We start from the raw sequence: 20,861 nt of genomic DNA, 5'->3' as shown, positions 1-20,861 counted from the left end.
AAGGATGCCAACTTTTTCCATTATGCCTAAGGTAGATGTTATCGCTATAGGAATGCTCTTGATGCCAAAATAGACCTGCTCAGAAATCATCTGAAAATGGCATGTCTAAAAGTGTTTCTGTTCATGCCATAAAATAAAGGTAAAATCACATTATAGAGTTTGGAAAAGGTAGAAGAATGATTCTGCACTAGGCAATTAAACCATGCCTTCTATTTTAAAAGAAAAGCATTATACTACTAGAAGCGTAGATGCCTGCAGACATGGGGATATGGGTACTGGTATGTGTTTGAGACACAATTCAACTTAGAATATGTGGGCAAATGAATAAGAATATGGTCAGAATATTTATAAATGTACTCATAAGAAGTAATAAGGGGGAGGCCATGCCATCGATATTCCTATAATAGAATTTATCGTCAAGAATTTATCGGTAATTTTGAGAGGGGACTACATGAATAATAGGCAACTATAGAGGTGGGGGTGGGGCATCTTACTTGAAGTATCCATGGGGTTTTGACATACACATTCATACCAATACAAAATCATTGCACCTCCCCATCCCCACCCGTGCTCCATTTCTATCAATACCTTTCTATTTCCGTCCTCCATGCTTCACGGTGCCTACTCCTCTGCTCTCCTCACTATTATGTTTTCCTATTGCTATTACTAGTATTTAAATGAAGCTTATAGATGCTTTGTAAAATACATCAATGTTAAATTCAACCATATGGTTATTGAGGATGACCTATGCAAAGATGGGTGTTTAGTTACTTCTATTTGCTCATTTCCAGCCTTATCATTAGCCTCATTATTAGCTGATATTCTGGGAGACTAGAGAAATAAGGCTCCGTTTGGTTGGGGAAGATGAATTTTTGACATAACCAGGTTATCTTATAACCAGGTTTTCGAAAACCTGGTTTTGTGGGTTGGAAAGCCAATGGTCCGTTTGGTTGACACGGAAGATGAATATACTGTGGACCCCACAATATTATTAAAAAAACTGTCATAAAATTCAAAACCTGATTTTAATTTCGAATTCCACCTTTTTACTGGAAGAAACTTCTTCCAATTTTTAACCAAAATTGGAAGATGAAATTGAAAACCGGGTTATAATTTTAACTAACCAAACAACAAAGTTTTTTTACAAAACCTGGTTTTGCCCCTGATAACCCGGTTTTGGCCCTCATCTTCCAGCAACCAAACGGGGCCTAAGGGAAGAAGAGAATGAATTACTGGATTCCCTTCTAATAAAATTACCAGTGCAATCAAATGAAGAACAAGATACAATTTCAGCAACTCCTGTACACCCTGGAGGTCTGTATGCTCTGTATACCAGTTTTTTGGCTGGAAATTCAGTGGAACAAATTTGAAATTTTGCATGTCCAACAACCATTGCACTTTTACATCTAATTCTACTACCAGTTTCTATTCTGGGTTTTATTGCAAAGCTTGGTATATTTGCTGGAGGCCCTTTGGTTGATTCCCTTATGGATTTTTATCCGAGAGTGTCCGCTTTTAATTGTTTAAGCATTGTACAGATTGCTGATCAATTAATATTAGCAGGAATGACTATTTATGCCCTTGATAGGGCCATTCTTGTTGTTGCTTCTACCACTTAATTGCTTTTGCAACCATGGTTTATTATCTTAGTCCTAGCAGGTGTTATTAAGAGGTTGACTGGTTTAGTATCTGGATGGCATTTGAACGCGATTGGGTGGTCCTGTTAGCTGGCACAAATCAACCAATTGCACTTTCTCGTGCCAATTCCATACTCAACAGTTTCAATATTTTGTGTGAGGTTCAAGGAGCATCAATTTTTGGCATTCTACTATTCATGTTAGACCTTGTTAAATATTTAAAACTAGCAGTTGCATCAATGATATGTTCACTTCCTGTTTTGATTATGGAGGTTTGGCCATGGAAGGTGACATGAATCTTGGTAAGAGAGATGAAACAGTAACTATAACAAGCCTAAAAGTGCACAAGGCTCTGCTTAGAGCCAAGCAGAGACATATGTTCCTCAAATGGTGTCTCTTGGCCCATGCCACAAGAACTATCTAAAAGAAGATGTGTCACAGGATTCGGCAAATCCCAAGCATGAGATTCGGATTTTGCCGAATATTAATTTTTCCGATATTTTCATCAGTGACAAAAATTGGGATTTTTTTTTTAATTGTTATAAACATTTAAAAACTACTATTCTAGGCATTTGGCAACATATTTTAGAGTTTTGGAACCATTTTTTTAGCCCTAAAATGCACAGAAAACAAAGGATTCAACAAAGGTTTTAACAATGGTTTGTACAGTCATGTAGGGATGGAGTGTGCACATGCGAAATTTCCAGTTCTTGTAGACGATTGTGCATAGGCTCCTGCAGACTACAACAATTTTCCTTTTGCCTACAATTTTCCGGCTCCCGCGTCTGCAAATTCCTGGAATGTCTTCTTAAATTTATTTCATGTAATTATATAGTTAAGTTTATTTCATGTAATAATATAAAGTAAGTCTTTGTTATATTTATTTTAATGTAAAAGTCTTGGTTAAATTTATTTAATAATGTTATGTAATAAATTTATTAGGTTGATTTCATTGTAATGTATAAATGTATTGTTTGTTTTATTAAATTTATTAAGTACAAATGAAATAATATTCACTAATCTTAGGTTTATTTTGTTATAATGTAATAATGCATATATTATATTTATTCATTTCAAATTTTTTTTTTTTTATTAAATTTGTTAAGTATAAATGAAATGTTTTAAAAATATATTATTTTTGAAGTAATACAGTTGATTCTTTAAATTTTAAAATGTTTGAGTAAATAGGTCATTAGAAATGTATTTAATCAATCTATTAAATTAATGTGAAATGAAATTTTTATTTTATACTTAATATATACTATGTTTTATACTCTATAAATGTGTCATCATGTTTATAAAGTTTTTAAATCTATTAGGCAATTTTAATTATTTTGATAATATATGGGATATATTAAATATATTTAAGAAATAATTAAAATTATATAAGACGAATTTAATTCGAATTTTTTTTCGAATTTTTTCTCTTGTCGAACTTCATTCGAATTTTATAGTCGTCGAACTCGAATTCGAATTCGAACCTTGTGACTAATATTATGAATGATTACAAGCTCAACTCTGCAAAACATGCAACAAAAGACAAGCCCACTCTCTTCGAATACTTCATTGATCATGTAAAGGAGATGGCCTCGAATTTTGATCAGTTCTACAAGTTTGAGATCGATGACCCAACAAAATTTGTGACGACCAATTTCTCTATGATGGATGGATTCTTTCTCTACCAAGCTCTCAAAAATGGGCACCATGATGCTCAAAGTGAAGTAAGTCAAAGAAATAATGAAACTCGGCCTATGGTAACTACAAGCATCAAATGTGATATTATGAAGTTGGAAAATCAAATCCCCCTTTTCCTTCTCTTTGAAATAGATAATACTCTACACAACAAGACACTTGGGTCTTGTCTTAACTCTCATATTCCTCATCTCTCATGCTTTCAATTGTATAATAACTTCAACATTGATTATGAATATGAGCCTCATCTATTATATTGTGTGCACAAATATGTCTCATACTTCTTGCATACCAATAACCCAAAAGAAGAAGAAGATAAGCCAAGGAATTGTATTGGATTTGAACATTTCACGATAACTCTTGACCACAAGGTTTTAGCCACCTTTGGTTTCATCTTTCCCCACCCAGCAAAACAGGGCCATGGAGATCTCATTGATATATAAAATGCAAAAGAGCTCGTCAAAGAAGGAACAAAGTTCAAAACCTTGGCCAAGGTGTGGGAGGGGCTTGCCAACTCTTCGTTATTTTGTGAGTTTGTGGAAAAGCCCCATGTCATTAAAGTTGCAAGTAGTAAAACATTGATCAATAATTATTCCAAAAGGAAGATCAGAAATTGGTGGGACATGCATGTCTGCAGACCATTCAGATTTTAGATTATTGGGAAAAGGTATACAAGAAGACGATCTTGAAAGGAAAACACAATATTCCTATCACTATAACAATCATTGTTGGTACTCACAATGGGTTAGTAAAATTTAATATCTGAAACATGTTAAGACTCTTCACACTTAATTTATGAAGAACTACGTCATAAAATATAATAAATTATAAAGAGTTCACTACATAATTAATAGTGGATAGGTGAAAAAATGTAAAATTTATCATTGACAAGTTAAAAGTATCAAGAGAATGTGCAGTGGCTAAAGATATTATTGGAAATTTTCTAATGGGTATTCTCGTGTCTACAATGAGGCTAATATTTTATTATCTAAAATTTTATCCTAAATTAATTATACTAACAGTCATAATCATCTCAAGACTTTATGAAAATATCACCAACCATCTAAAATTCAATTTCCATAAATTGTAATATATTGTTTGAGACAAGCTCTATTTTACAGCCACCCAAATACAATTTGGCAAGATTAAAACATCAATCTCTTAATGTTTTAATAGATATTGTTCCAATAATCTTCATTCAAATAACCACTTTTAATAGTGACATCAACCTTTCCATTTAGAAATTCAAATTCTCTCATCTCTAACCCAACACACTTCAATGATTTGCAATCTTTTGTATAGGCCAACAACTTTTCTTCTCTAGGGGAAGTGGCCACTAGAATCTTTCAATAACAAGGTTCCATACAACTTGGAACTACATTTGAACTTTCTCCTCATAGACTCTTTTTAGTCTACAATCTCATTGAACGGGTGAGCTTCCTTACATACTTTATCACCTTTGCAGTCAGCAATCTAAATCTCCTCCAATAATTTATAATAGATCAACATTTTTGACATTCTTTTATTAATTTAATCATCGTAACTTATAACATATTATTTGGGACTAATCTATATTCTATAGTTGCTAACTATAATTTTATAAGATTAAAATATCATTCTCTTAATGCTATGATGGATACCATCTTAACAATCTTCTTTTATATAACCACTTTAAATAGTGATATACTTCCCACCCCTTCCCATTTAGAAAGATTAATTCTCTCCTATCTAACCAAAATATTATAATGATTTGCAATCTCCTCTAGAGGCCAACAACCTTTCTTTAATATTGGTAGTGGCCTCTAGCAACAATCTCTATGAAGGTTCAATACACCTTGTAGCTACATCTGATTTATTTGAAAGGGGTGACCTTCCTTGAATACTTTATTTGTAGCTTGATCACCTTTGACCTCGACATCAATCTATTTATTTTAAACTAGAATTATTTTTTTTTAAATACTATGTAAACTTCAACATCTTTCTAATTTGTTGTGACTTTCTTTTATTTTTGGTAGTGACAAGTATCTTCAGAAAACACAACAACCTCATTTAGTCAGCAGTCTCCCTTCTTAGTCTACATTGCTTATTCTTAATAGAAACATATCACTCACTCTCCCAAATTCATCTTCCTCTCTAGGCTCTTTAGGATTATCAAATATCATGAAAAGATAGAATAGAGGACAATGCAAACTCTTTTACATTCAACTTATAGAAAAATATATCATGAACTATAAATAAGAGTTACCTGCAACATTAATGATGGGTTGATAGATGGGAGAATATAGGGAGAAACTGTCCAATAGCTAATGATAATACTGGAGATTCCGTGAGGTATTCTCTTGTCTATGTTGTGACAATTCTAACATCTATGTTTCTTAACAATATCAACCTTTTAATTATATTAAAATACATGCATTCATATATGCTAAAGAATGGGTGTTATTATAAAACTTCATATTACAATATATAGGACTAATCCATGCACAGATCGGAAATAAATAGAAAGAACTCTTCAAATAAATTCATTGATGTCTAAATATTCGATTCTAGTAACATTTCAATATGCAGCAAGGACTATTTGTTTTGAGCCCAAAATCTATAAAAAATAATTTGGAGTGGCATTGCTATATAATAATATATCTGTCCAGACAATTTTTTTATCTTCTTTTTATCTCTATCAGTTATTAACATAACACTTTAAATACAAATATAAAATATCTAACAATTGTTAAACCAAAATTTGAATTGTAATGACCAAGTAAATATGAGAGTCACTAAGTCAACACTTGAAGAAGTGTATGTTATTTCTGAAGTGTGTGTATCTTACTTTTAATTGAAATAAATATTAAATCTCAAAATATATTAGGGGTGTTTATTGTGATAATGAAATAGAAAAATGGAGGTTGTTGGAAACCCATAATCTGGTCACTTGATTAATGCTCCCTTTGTTGGAGATGAAAAGCATTTCAGGGGCTATCATCTCTACATTGAAGAAGACCATACACCTACACAAAGCTTAATACAATTCTAAAAGAGACTAGGGATTTCTCCTCAAGAATCATAAAGATAAATGTTTTCCACTGATTTAGAAAACTAATTACCAATTGCACCTGCTAGACAATGGAGGAACTACAACAGGTCTCTTCGCTCTCGTCGTTGACACATGTCCAACCAAGTAGGAAGGTTTTGCTAACCTTAGTTTAAGGATTTGTCTGCGAGGCTAACATCGCAAATCCAAAAGGGGTAAAAATATCAACAAGACAATTTATTGTGCAACTTACAGAGCCAATGGCCCTTTAATGGTATGATGGAATGTTCCACATGTGGAAGCTCTTTCTAAAGTGACCTTCAAAAAAGCAAGGGATTTTTGGTTTCAGCCACATGCCTTCCTCACTCATAACCCTTTCCACAAAAGAATCCAAGCAAAAATTATTTATAATGCCTTCCCTGTGTGCAAAACTCTCACTGATAGGTCAATATCTACCATCTAGCATGAGTATTCATAAGTTATTCCATATTGTACATCTGGAAGACTCAGATTTTGTAAGGTTCATTCTAGGTAAGGAGGTGTTTTCAGACACATCATGCTAAGAAAATGACATCCTTCATTATAGACTTCTTGTCTTGGTCATTGGTGCAAAGGATTTTGGATAGGTAACTTCTAGGCTAGATTGCAAATCGTTTTGTCAAATGGGAGTTCATACTAGATGATGCAATATTTTCACTACCAAGGGAGACCCGCTGCCACATATAATCTCCAACAGTGTATCTATCTCACCCTTTTACTTTGATTACATACCCACATCCACCGAGATTGTAGAAGAAAGTCTACTAGGCTCATGACCCATTTATGAAGGGCTCCAACCAAGAAGACCAAGTAAGTTTTCTTGAACATAACTTTGAATCCTTTGAGGTGCATTAAACCTTAGTTTTTGTAGTTACTAAAGGGAAGAAATTGGTAGAGTGCATACATTGATATCATTGGTTTTTGCAGTTGCCTAAGGGAAAAAATTGGTAGAGTTTAAACACTTAAATCATTGGTTTCTTCCCTTGCATCTCATCAAGTTCAAGAAGCAGCCAAGTCCCTAGAATCCACACCAAGTAGCCAAGTCCATTGACCTTACCGATACCCTACCTCATATGCCCATTATCCATGGCAGGAGGTAGGGCTGTAGAAATATTGTGGAGCTACTTCATGGGCTAGTTAAATTTCTTCAAGAACAGAAAGCTTTTATGCTTCCTCATAAGTTGGTTGGGAAAGTTTATTATGCCTCAAAAATCTAGAGGGATCACATCAAATGGAATAAAGAAAATGCATCTTTGTAAGTAGATCTAGGAGGTAAGAAAAACACAACTGTGGTGATTAGGTTTCTTTCCGTCAACAGATATGAATGCAAAAACATTCATTACTCTAGCAAGAGTGACAGATTGGGAAGGACCCTTGAAGGAATTATTTCTATGACAAAATTGGCACAATATAAGATGTGAAAATGGTTGAGGGTACATCCCAATTGGCTAAAGACGAGGAAAAAGAGTTGGCTATAGGATGTCAGAAGGCTTTGAGATAGGACATATTGGAGGACTTTTAGTTTAATTCTTGAGATCAAGTACCTACTGCCAATGTTCCTTAATACTATTAAAGGTTTGTTTTTCAAACCATTCCTTGCATATGAACTTGTGATAGCTTATGCCAAATGTTGTTGCATGGGACTTGTGATCATACCCCCAAGAATTTGTGCATGTTAGATTACTTTTTAAATTTTTTCAAGAAAGGCAGCATCCATAAAGCATAGCACCCAAGTGATGTTAGTAATAGCAAAGTGACGAAAAAAGAACTTGGAACTATACCTAAAGCTTTTGATCCATAAAAAATACCTTGTATAAATCCACTGACACTAGAAAATGCATGGGTTCGTCATTTCCATAACTACAAATGTTATGCATAAATGCTATACCACAAGAAAGTATTGATGAGAAAAACTATTCAAAATTGATCATCCTAAATGTTATATTTTCCATAAATTTACTTATTCTTGGGTACCAAGTCCATGAGCAGAAGATAGTCAAACTTCCATTCCACTTTCTTGTATTTAGAACTCAAATTTAAGGGAAGTGTGAGGTTATTGCACATGACATATTTTTAAGAAGAACTCACTCGAAAAGGTCTATTATGAGATGACATATGGCTACAATCCACCATCTTGTGAAGAAAGAAATGACATACATTCACTTCAATCATCAAGAAAAGATGGCAGATGCAAAAAATAATTATTTAGTAAAATAAGTGGTTCCTTCAAAGACAATTCATGGGTAAGAAAGATACACACCCCGTTGTTCAGATAAAGTTTTGGGAATTATCATGTTCAAAAAATAATGGTCAAACAAATTCCAATAGATATGTGACAATGACAAAGATGGATTATGTAAAGACCTATAAAGTGCATGCACAAGAAATATTGGATACAAATATAAGGTCACTATGTGGAAATATAGTATTTCATGTTTTTCTTATCCAAAGAACAAGATGCATTGACATGTTGAAATTGAAAGAATAGTGAAATAGAGATTGTCCTGAAAAGAATAAGGCATTGTACCATGTATCAAGGCAACAATGATAGTACAAGATTGCAAAGGCTACCTCAAAATTGTAAGAGGAAAGGTTTAGATAGATATTGAACAATATATACCATAAGGGTTGATTTTAGAGCATTTTTCATTCCGGTCTCATTTTTTCCATTAATAGTACTCTATTAATTGTTAATTTTGCACTTCAAATGATTTTTGAATAGAAGCATAGTGAAATAAAATTCCTTTTATGCTTTAGGTAATTTTTGGGGCAATCATCCTCCTAAGTAACCATTCCTATAGAATTAATCATAGTTTCTTTTTACAATCATTTACGGTTTTGCCTAAGACATATTCATCTCTATACCAAGAAAAAAAGAGATAGTATGAAATAGATAATACCTGTAATGGTAATCGGATCTTGAAAATAGACAAAAAGAGATTTTGTACTCCTATAATCAAAGTGATGCTTTCCTACACCTGAATACTTGCCAAATTGATAAAACCAATGGAGTTGTACCCCTCCTCAGCCTGCCTCTGCATTCCTGCTACAACATTAACAAAATCACATTAAGGTCTCCTTGGTTTTTGCATTAAACATTTTCATTCCCTCGTAAAACTAAAAATATTTTGAGTCATTTCCAAAACTTAAAGAAATATATGTTGACGCTTAGAGATATGATTTTGATGGGTGTATTTTCTTAACAAAGAAAAATAGCAAAATTAAATAAATGTAATTTTAATTTATGAATTTATTTTATATATTGTATAAGTAAAGTAAGTTATTAATTGTAAATATGATGTTAGATAATTTGAAATAATTTACTTTTTTCTTTATTGTTATTTATTTTTATTCAAAAATATAATAACCCTTTACTATTATATATTTATATTTTATCAATTTTTGAAGAGAAAATAGCTTAATAGACTATAAATATTAATGTCAATAAATAATAGTTTTTAATATTAATTTTAATTTAAAATGGTGAACAATATAATACTGAAAATTTAATAGTTATAATTTAATTATATAAATTTAAAAATATAAAAATATATCAAATTAAATATAAAATATCTTAAATCATTATTTTTAGTAGTGTTAATAGTATTTTATGATACTCTTCTTAACCCTCATTCTTACTATGGAGGTATTCATCATCCTAACTCAAGGACACCTAAAAAAATTAAGAAACACAAAAAGGAAATAAGTAGATAAAAATAATTAGTTGGTTCTACAATTCAAAAACAACTAAAGATAATTTTGTCCTTCTAGTACAATATTAGGAGAAGATCACTTGTTGAGGCTAATCAACACCACGTTGAATGATGAGTTCTTCTTTGACATGGCCCACCACTACAAAGTAGTGGAGGTATATACAATGTAATCCAAGTCATTTGGTAACAGTTTTGTAGAAGTTTCTCCAGGGTGAACCAAAAATGTTTTGCTCCAAGCTTGAGAATGTTACTAATAGTATTCCAAAAGGAATGCTTATTTCTCTCTGTGAAGAGGGGTATGCCTAAATAGACACTTGGTAACTCACCTTGTTAGAAACTCGAAGTCTTTGCAATCCTTCATCTAAGACCTTTCTTAGTGTTCATAATATAGATAGTGGATTTGTGATTGTTCGTCTTTTTTCCAGAAACTTAAGTACAAAGTTCTAAAAAATGAGCCCTAGATAGACAAGAAATGATTCACTTACACCATATATCTAAACAATCAAATTTTTTTAAGAACCTTGATAAGAAATAATAACTAGACTATATTATAAGTATTTATTTAATAGTTTGGGTGACTAGTTACTAGTGACAAATTATTTAGTAGTTTGTTTGATCATTTATTTAGTAGGATTTGTTTGAGTAACTAAATATTAGTGACTAACAATCATTTAGTAGTTTATTGTTTGGATTGTTTAGTCACTTGACCTTGTGATTTTACCAAATGACCAAATTACTCACTTATTTAGTCACCTATAGATGCAAGTTGCAAAGAAACAATGGAATGTGATTAGTTTTAGTCACTTGACTAAAAATTTTATTAGTGTGACTAAAAGTTTTAGTCGCCTAGTCACATATTTGCCAAAATGTACTAGTGTAATGCTTGGCAGCCTGAGATTGTGGGTCAAGTTGAATAGCTTAAGATGCAAGAGTAGAATTTGCTAGAAACTCAAAGAATGAATCTAGAGGGACCTGTAATAGAAAAAATTAGGAACTGTAGTGCTCTAGAAGTTGATAACAATAGAGTAAAAAATGTAGAACCTGCTATAGGTGCTAAGGACAAAGGAAAACAGAAGGAGATTGGTGTTAAGGTTAATGAGCCAGTAAAGACAATCCAGATCCAGGATTCCATGTCACTTTCTGATATTGAATTGGAAAAGAGAAGGAAAGAAAGGGATGCTTTAGCTAAGAAACTAGAGATTGCAGAAAGTGAGGCCACTATAGCTGAGATGAACAATAAGATCAAATTCCTAGAAACTGCTAAGAAATAGTCTGCAACTATGCCTAAGGGTAATATAGATGGTGGATTTGATGATGTAGATCAAAATACCACTAAGATACCTATTTCTTTCTTATCTTCTTCTTCACAGAAAGTAGATCCAAATAAGCCTGTTGGTGATGCTAGTACTAGTAATACCATGGATAATGTCAAAAGAAACGTTACCTATCATCCTAAGATTGATTTGCAAAGAAGACCTATCCAGTTAGAGGGTTATATTCAGATATGTTTTGATGGAATCCCTAGTTTTCCTAACCCCATTCCACAAGAATTGAGAAAAATGTTGCCTAAGTTTGCTGGGAACAATGCTATCACTTGTGAAGATCATTTAAGAAGTTCTCTAAACATGATGAGTGACTATGAGGTTGAAGCTAAAGATGTTAGAATGAAATTATTTGTTCAATCATTAACTGAAGATGCTAGAGAATGATTTAAGAGACTTCCTAAACTGTCCATTATGGATTAGAAAGACATTGAATATTGTTTCAAAGAACAGTATGGTGACAAGCCAAAGCAAAGCTACCTTTTGAGTGAATTCAATAACATCAAGAGGTTTCCTAATGAGTTTGTCACTGAATTCAATATTAGATTTTAGAAGAGGATGTACAAGCTAATGTAGACCATGTGAATTGATGACAAGGTATGTCTAATCACTTATCTAAATGCATTTGAGGGTAAAATGGCATACCAACTTAGGGATAAGGAAACTAGGACTTTAAGAGATGCCTTTAGAATTGCTAAATGTAGAAAATAACTTGAGGATCTCAGGGAGATTATAAAGTAAAAGAGATGACCCTAGGTTGTTTGGTAATAAGGGAAATAGAAAGGAGGATCATAAAAATATAGGTGGAAAAAAGCAAGAGCCTAGTGAGATAAGCCAAGTTCTAAATGATATAAAAAGCCTAAATCTATCTCAGATAAAGAATGACAGGAATCTCACTGACAATAGGATCCCCTATCAGTCAAATTTCAATAGACATAGTAGGTTGTAAAATTTCCCTTACAACGCTACTTGGAAAGATGGTCAGCCTAATGTTCCTCCCCCTAAGAATAATAACAACAGGGTTACCCCTGATCCTCTGTCAAAAAATTTTGTAAATTTGGTAGATGATCATGAGTTTACTATTGAGCCTACATGGTGCTTTGCATGTCAATTACCCCATTCTCCTAAATCCTATGCAGTAGCATTATCATTCCCAAGAAATCAAACTGTAGTAGAAAAATATCATGAGTAGGAAGAAAAAAATGATGATGTAGGATGTAATATGTTTGAATCACATTATTCTGACTGTGAAAATTATGATAGAGATGTAAATGAGCAAAAGCAATTTCAGAATAAAATGCAACAACAAGTATTCTCTGATGAGAGTGATGTTGAAGACAATGTGTGCAACATGGTAAGTGTCAAAGAAGAGGTCACATTAAGGAAGCCCTCTAGAGAAGAGATTGATCAAATTACTACAAACATGATAGCTCAAGTACAGACTAGAAACATGGCTCAAAAAGAGGGTAATGACAAGGTGGCTAATATATTTATAAAGGGGGTTAATCCTAAAAAAGGGGAAGCTATGAAGCCTAAAGAAATCCCTGTTGAGAAGGTTAAAATTACCAATAAAAAATGGGAACCAAAGAAGATGGATAATCCCAAGTTTTGTGAGTCCCCAAATAATGCTTCAAAGAAGCTAGATGAGAAGATACCAAAAGCAATCACTATAAGTGACAAAAATCACCAAGGGTTTGTAAACATATTTTATAAACATCATGACAAAAGGAGTATTATTATTGATAACCATCTAATTCTTCTATAGACATGACTACAATGTTATCACAAATCACTGTCAAAGTTCCTTTGTCTAAAATGTTAAGGATCCCTGAACATAGAAATAAAGCTTTAGCATGGTTGGGAGGTACTGATATAAATGTGAGACATGAGTGTAATGAAAATCACAATCCCAAGGAAAATAGTAAAGAAAAGATAAAAGACAAAGAAGCTGAAGTAGTTATGTCTCAAATTCCTCACATGTTTTTGGATAACTCTGTAAATCAATGTTTGGGAAATGTTGAGCCATTTTTCTTAAGTATTTTAGTAAATGGTAAAACATTAAAAAATTGCATGATTGACTCTGGTGCTTCTAATACTGTGATGCCCTTTGAAATAATGAAGGAATTAGGTTTAAAGGTAGATACTACTCAAGGAAGATGTTGTGCCTGTTAGTGTAGTTTTTTATTTTTTCCTATTTTGCTAGGTTTTTCCTACACTTTTAATAATCCCGCTTAGGTTAATAAAGCATGTCTTATTAGGTGAATGGTTGTGAGGTGTCACCTTCCTACATGTGAGCATCCATTAGCTATCTTGGGAAGATACTTTGCTATCTTTAGTCCGATAGATGGTTGCTCCTCATTGGTTGGTGTTGCCAAATCCTCTCTCTTCCTTGCCTATATAAGCATGCTACCTGGCTTGTATTTGTATCTCTTATTTTTGCATCCTCTTAATGCTATTTTGCTTCAAGCATTTGCATTACTCTCTTGGAGACTAACTCTATGATGCTATTTTGATTTTGTATCATTTGCATTCATAGTTTAGATATTTACTCTTTGCACTAGTTTTCTGGGTTATTAATCTTTTCAGATTCTAACATGGTATTAGAGCCTGGTTTTGGCTTGGTCATGGGTTCAAATCTCCCCGGTGCCTTCCCGACCCGCGTAAGCACCTGGTATGCGCGTCGAGAGGGAGATTGTTGGGTGATGCGACGCGCTCCCCTACTCACAGGTGGTTAATTATGTGGTGTTCCATGTTCACTAATAGTCATGGCTTTTGGTGCAACGGCAATGTGCCCTACAATTGGTATCAGAGCTTTTCTATGTGCAAGAGTAGATTTTAGTTTCCTTATTTGAGAGATTCGGGGGGGGGGGGAAATAAACTTTATTTTAGTTTTTTGAAAAACGAAGTATGCTCTTCTCTTGCATCTTTGGATGATCTTGAGAATCAGAAAAGTTTTGACAAAAATAGTTTTTCTCTGGGGTTTCAATCTCAAATCTGACAACCAACTTGCATATTTGGAGTTTTCAATCAGTTTTGCAGGTTCCAGCATGCCATTGATGGACTTGAGAATCTGATCCAGCATTTGCATGTCAAATTTTGGTTGCTGGGGTCGTTTTCTGATTTTTGGAGCCGTTTTTTTTCTGTTAAAGGCGTCTGATTTACACTACAGCAACATCTCCTGTTCATCAGGAAGAAAAACGCTTTCTGGGTTTTGTTCGCAGCCCAGAAAAACCATCTGGGTATCTTTTAGATTTTGCATGCAAGCTGTATATTTTTCAAAATCGAGCATGCAAAGCTACAGCCATACCCCTCTCCGTTGGCAGCCGCAGATTTGAATGCAGTTTTCAAATGTCTCGTTCTTGCTCATACGGACTCCGATTTTGATGATTCTTGTTATGAACTTGGCTATTTTTTTGTGCTCTATCCACTATTGGAGTTATTTTTTGATTTTCATGCATGAATTCTTCAGAAATTGCAGATTCTCAGCCATGACTGTGCACAGTTCTTGTTTTGGAAACTTCTGAGGATCATAACTTTCTCATACGACCTCATATCGAGGCGATTCGTTTTTTGAAAGTGCATGATTTTTTGAGTAGATCGCAGTGGTGCTATTCGTTTCCTTGATTATTGTGCCCAAGTTTCACTTTTAACATATGCTCTTCATGAGGGTTTGTAATGCATTGAAATCAAGACCTACTTGTGGTTTTTTGGCCATAACTTTTGCATATGGAGGTATTTTTCCGATCTGAAAAAAAGCGCCAGAAAGCTGGTTCCGAGACGGAGATGCCGGTACAGGTGTTTTTGAGTTTTGATTCAGTTTGGTTGCCTGTTATGGCAGTCAAAGCTGGATGTTCTATTTTGCACTCTGGGAGGCGTATCTTGAGCTTCCGATCTCCGATTTTGGACTTCCTTATATCGTTGGAAAGATCTTTCTATGCTCTTTCCAGTGATGCTAGTTGTTGTTCTAGATTCTGTTCCAGGCACATCCTATTCAGTCTTTTGCATTTTAGCATTCTGGTGGATATCCTGTTTGTTTCAGGTCCGGGGATCAATTTTGTTGCTTCAGTTGCTTTGTTTTGGGCTCTACCTTTTGTTGTTTCAGCCTTATGTCTTTTCTGATCATTGTTGATATTCATTGTAAGCATTTTTATGCAACGCACTGAGATAAAGTGCCACTCTTGCGTTTCAGGATCCTTTTCATCATTGTGATTCATTGTACTCGCACTATTATATAAAGTGCCATGGGGGGGATAGTTGTTTGCCACTTATAGGCTCTCTTTCTCTAATTCCTCATGCAGTGTCAACGACACATGCCTTTATTTGTGTTTGTACCTCACTCTCGATGAGTTTGGCTCCTGTGTTGTAGGAGATTTTTAGCCCATCTTTTCAGCTGCCTGTCACCTCACCTACCTTAAGGGGAGGTTATATTGTTGTTCTATGCTTCTTTGGTTGATGGTTCGTGCCTTCTATTTCCATGGAGGTTCCTTTGGTTGATGGTTCGTGCCTTCTATTTCCATGGGGGTTCTACAGATCAGCATTTTGACAGAGTTTTGCAATTCTTCATGCTTCAGTGATGCTGCTTCTTCATGATCACTCCTTGTTCCTATTTTAGGGGACAATTTCCCTAGTGGGAGACTTCTTCAGTTCTTCACTAGGTTCTTACCTCTTTTTGGGGGAGGGTTTTTCCCTTGTGGTTTTCTCTCTTTCTCCGCTTTCAGAGGTTGCATCTTCTTGCATTGTACTTGGGTACCTAACATGGCCTCGTTGCCGGGACCCATTTCTACATCCACCTAAGCTTCGCTTATGGGGGGGTGTTAGTGTAGTTTTTTATTTTTTCCTATTTTGCTAGGTTTTTCCTACACTTTTAATAATCTCGCTTAGGTTAATAAAGCATGTCTTATTAGGTGAATGGTTGTGAGGTGTCACCTTCCTACATGTGAGCATCCATTAGCTATCTTGGGAAGATACTTTGCTATCTTTAGTCTGATAGATGGTTGCTCCTCATTGGTTGGTGTTGCCACCTCCTCTCTCTTCCTTGCCTATATAAGCATGCTACCTGGCTTGTATTTGTATCTCTTATTTTTGCATCCTCTTAATGCTATTTTGCTTCAAGCATTTGCATTACTCTCTTGGAGACTAACTCTATGATGCTATTTTGATTTTGTATCATTTGCATTCATAGTTTAGATATTTACTCTTTGCACTAGTTTTCTGGGTTATTAATCTTTTCAGATTCTAACAGTGCCATGGATAAAAGAGAAGTGATAGTCATAGGTACTATTAATGCCTTACCCTATAGACCGATAGCCTATCTAGACAAAGAACTTACTATGAGTGTGTTGGTTGTTGATATTCCACCTCAGTATGGTATGTTGTTATCTAGAAAGTGGAGTGTTGCCATGGGAGGAAGTTTGCAATGTGATCTATCATTTGTTACTTTTAACATTGATGGGAATTTGGTAAAAATAAATAGAGAACCAAAGATAATGAGTGTGTAAGAATGTGAATAGGAATAATTGAAGCTAAGCAACAGATAAAGAGTGAATTGTGAAGGCCATATCAAAAGAGGAGTATTAGAGACATATTCATCACATAAAGGTGATCAGTACATTCAAGGAATCTCTATCAGTAATCCAGTTGTAAGTTAGAGATCTTATGTTTCATCCTAATAGGTGAACCAGTCAAAATCCTTTTGCAAAGTAGACTTAACAGTGTTTCTTAAATCTCTTAACAAAGTGCATACTTCATTGTGTGTTTGTAAAACCTCTAACAAGGTGGACCTAGCAATCCTAATTGCTCCTAACAAGGAAGATCATCAAAAGTGATCAATGTAAGCCTTAACAGGCCAACTTTATGCTACAATATTGAAGTTTTATGGGTTTGATCCCCACCTTAGTTTTACTTTCTATTGGAAGGTTTCTATGTCACCAAATCATTGAGTTCAATTTTTGTGGATGCTTTAATATTTTTGGTTTCTCATGCATGCAATTAGATCAGATGTGATAAATTAATGCTAAGTGGTTTATTGGATTCAGAATTGAAATTTGTGTAGAAATTTTAGAAGTTACTGATTCACCCCTCCCCTCTCAGTAACTTAGCATAGTCTTGAATATTTCCAACATGGGGAAGAACTCAAATCACTAAAATTAGTATGTATAAGACACAATATTTATAAACTATCATCCATGCCAAATAGTGCTCTTCCCTTAGATAGGTGGCAAGCTTATTAAATCTGACATGTTATCAAGTAGATGGTGTGCCAATTGTTGTGGCAACCATTCCATTTAACACCTTACCTAATACTTTATGTGTCTTGCCTATATCATTTATATGAACCCATGAGCAATCTTCAACATGTATATTTTTTCAACTCCTATAGTCACAACAGTGACACCCTATGAACATTCATGACCCTTTTACAATGCATACAATCAAGTAGATGTGTGCATGGCTTTTCCACTGGCTAATTGCAATCACTTGAAAGTTTATAAATCTCCTTAACATATTAGTTCCATGAAATGAATACATACATTAGATGACATGCCTTAGTGGAATTCTATCAAAGAATTCTCATGCAATGTTTGAGCTTTTGCAACATGGTTGGGAGAGTGTTCACAAAGCTTGCAACATATGGAATTATAGTCAGTTACTTTTGTCACCTTGGACATTATTTCAAATGGTTCTCACATTTTCTAAAATTTAAAATGTTGGATGAATCTGGGAACATGTCGACGACTTTGGAAATATAAAACCACTAAATAATTGATAAACTCTTGAACATTTTAAATCTTGAAGTTTGGCATGTTTTGGCTTTTTTTTTACTAAAATTGGTGAAATATTGGGAGTTTGAAGGAAAGAGACCACAAAAACATGTGCAATAACATAATTACAAAGACTCAACAAGTAACCTCTCTTAACATCATGAGAATTTTAAAAGTTTGGTTGATCTTAAAACTGGGGCCACAAGCTTGCACAATTTAAAATGTATATGAACACTTTACTAGTAATGTGTATATGCAAATATTGGTTGAAAGTAGATATTATTGTAATGTCCTCTTTCTAGAAAAGGATTTAATAATAACAATAATAATTTATTAAGTTTAATGAAAGATCAAGAGGCATGCAATGAAGAGTTAACTCTCCCAAACATGGGATATAAAAGGGAGAAGCGTTCAATGGAAAGGGAGATATGGAAGAAGGAAGGAAGAATGGAAGATGCCATTCAAGAAATAATTAATGGTAAAGAAGATGAATGAGAAGAAAAAAAAAATTGACTACAAAAAACTAATTTGATGAAGATTTATGACATTTCTAATGGGCAGAAATCATTAAGTGTTGTGACTCTTCCAAAGGGTGGTAATTATTGAATGTTGTGACCATTTAAAGGGGTGACAATGAGGACTTTTCATAACCCTTTTAAGGAGTGGTGATTACAAAAAATTGTGACTCTCTCAAAGGGGAGATATGATGAAGGGTTGTGACTCATTCAGAGGGTAGTAATTGCAAAAGGTTGTGACCATTGCAAAGGGCAGATAACATGAAGAGGTTTGACTCTGCCTCACATTGAAGAAGATTACATTTGAGAAGATCTAAGGACCCATTTGGTTGTTGGAATTAGATAGGAATTGGAATTTATAATTCTTAAAAAAAATATAATCCACCATTTGAGTGCACAAAATTAGAATTGGAAAAATTAGAATTCAATATCCTCATTTAACCTCAAATCCACAATTTGGTATTCCATCTAAATAGGTGAAATTGCTACAATTCTCATTCTAATTCCAATTTGAAAAAAATGAGTATTGGATATTAATTGAAAAAATAAAAATTAAGTCCACTTTCCATCTCTAGAAGGTTAGGGTTTGATCCTGGGCCAAAATGGAGCAATAATGTGTGACTTCGTTGATGGAATCTATCATTGAAGAGGAACTGTAATTTTCTTTGTTGTTACATGGCCATAGAGATGTTGGGGACTCATTGCCAGCACATAGATTGTAATGCATTTTTTACAAAGGATGACGATGTAGAGGAATTCTGCCAATATCACAATGGGACAACCTTCCCCAAATTTTCCAATAGTGTCTAAAACCTATGAACTTTCAACTTTTATAAGCATATTTTCACTTACATCAAAGAGATCCTTTTTTTGGTTGAAATTATTAGCAAATGCTTTTCAACTTCACAAATCTAGGAGTTGTGAATTAGGGTTAAGGATGTGGTGTTATGCTTTGGATTTTTTGTGCCTCTTTTACTCAAAACATTGGGTAGGCTTATAAATATACTATCCTTTTTAGTTATGTATTAACTAAGGGTCAAAATTGATGGAAGCTTTTTAACAACATTCATGTTAGGGATTACTCTTGACTAGCACTGCTTGTTAGTATTTGCTTTAGGGTGATAAAATTACATTTCAATGTTGAATGAGAGTTGTGAAATATAAATCTAGAAGTTGGTATGGAAAACCTTAATACAAATCTAGGATTCACAGATGGAATGTCAGATTTTTGGGTTTGAACCAAATAGGTCTAGAATAAAAAAATTCAGAATATCAAATATTTTTAGGTTTCAACCAAATGGCCCCAAACTAAATTCCAAAAAATGTAATCTAGAATTTCAAATTCCAATTCCTAAATCATATTCTAGAAACCAAATGGGCACTAAGGGTGATCAATTTGGGAATAATATGTAATTCTCAAAGGAAACAATAAAAAAATTCTCTCTAAATTCATATGAATGGTTTTGACCCTTTTTTAGTTGTTTACCCTAAAGTGTAAAAGAGATTACTTAGAACATTCAAGGATCACTTATCACTCATCACTTATGAATCCATCCAAATTCCAAATAAATCCTCCATTTATCAATCATCAATCCCTTAAGACATCAAGTAAACAATCATCAAATCCACAATAATCATCACTTCATTTTGGGATGAAAAAGAAAACAATTCAATAATCAAGTCAGCATACATTCAATCGTCATTCACCAATGTATCAAACCACCATACATTACATCATCTAATCAATAATTACTTATCACCAATACCTTGAATCAGAAATCGAAAAATAGTTCAGACTATTATTAAACATCAACAATCATGCATATACATTATGGTATGCAAAACAATGATATGATTGAATTGATATACCAATATTTTGTGATTATTTCTATAAACTATATATTCTTTATTACAATGGTAATAATTAATCTATGTAATTATTTTTTATTGTAATCTCCTATAATCCACCATATAAGGATTAGGGAGGACCTCAATAAGGACAGCATCTATGTACTCCCCTTCTAAGTAGTCCACCACATATTGGATGGATAAGAGCTCTTGCCACTTGAAACCAAGAGGCTAAGTTTGGATACTCCACACTCTTTTCCTTCTCTTTGATGACATATGATATCACTTTCTAGTTTTTGATAAGAT

General features: G+C 33.7%; 1 pseudogene; it reads left to right on the top strand.

The window, feature by feature from the left end:
• Positions 1-202: 202 nt before the first annotated feature.
• Positions 203-1,933, top strand: LOC149563016 (solute carrier family 40 member 2, chloroplastic-like; annotated as a pseudogene).
• The last annotated feature ends 18,928 nt before the right edge of the window (positions 1,934-20,861 follow it).

This window comes from Cupressus sempervirens, chromosome 4, assembly GCF_028749045.1.
Source record: "Cupressus sempervirens isolate cs-2001-9-10 chromosome 4, ASM2874904v1, whole genome shotgun sequence".
Taxonomy (NCBI): Eukaryota; Viridiplantae; Streptophyta; class Pinopsida; order Cupressales; family Cupressaceae; genus Cupressus; species Cupressus sempervirens.
Note: the sequence above shows the minus strand (reverse complement) of the source record. Positions and strands in the feature narration are given on the sequence as shown.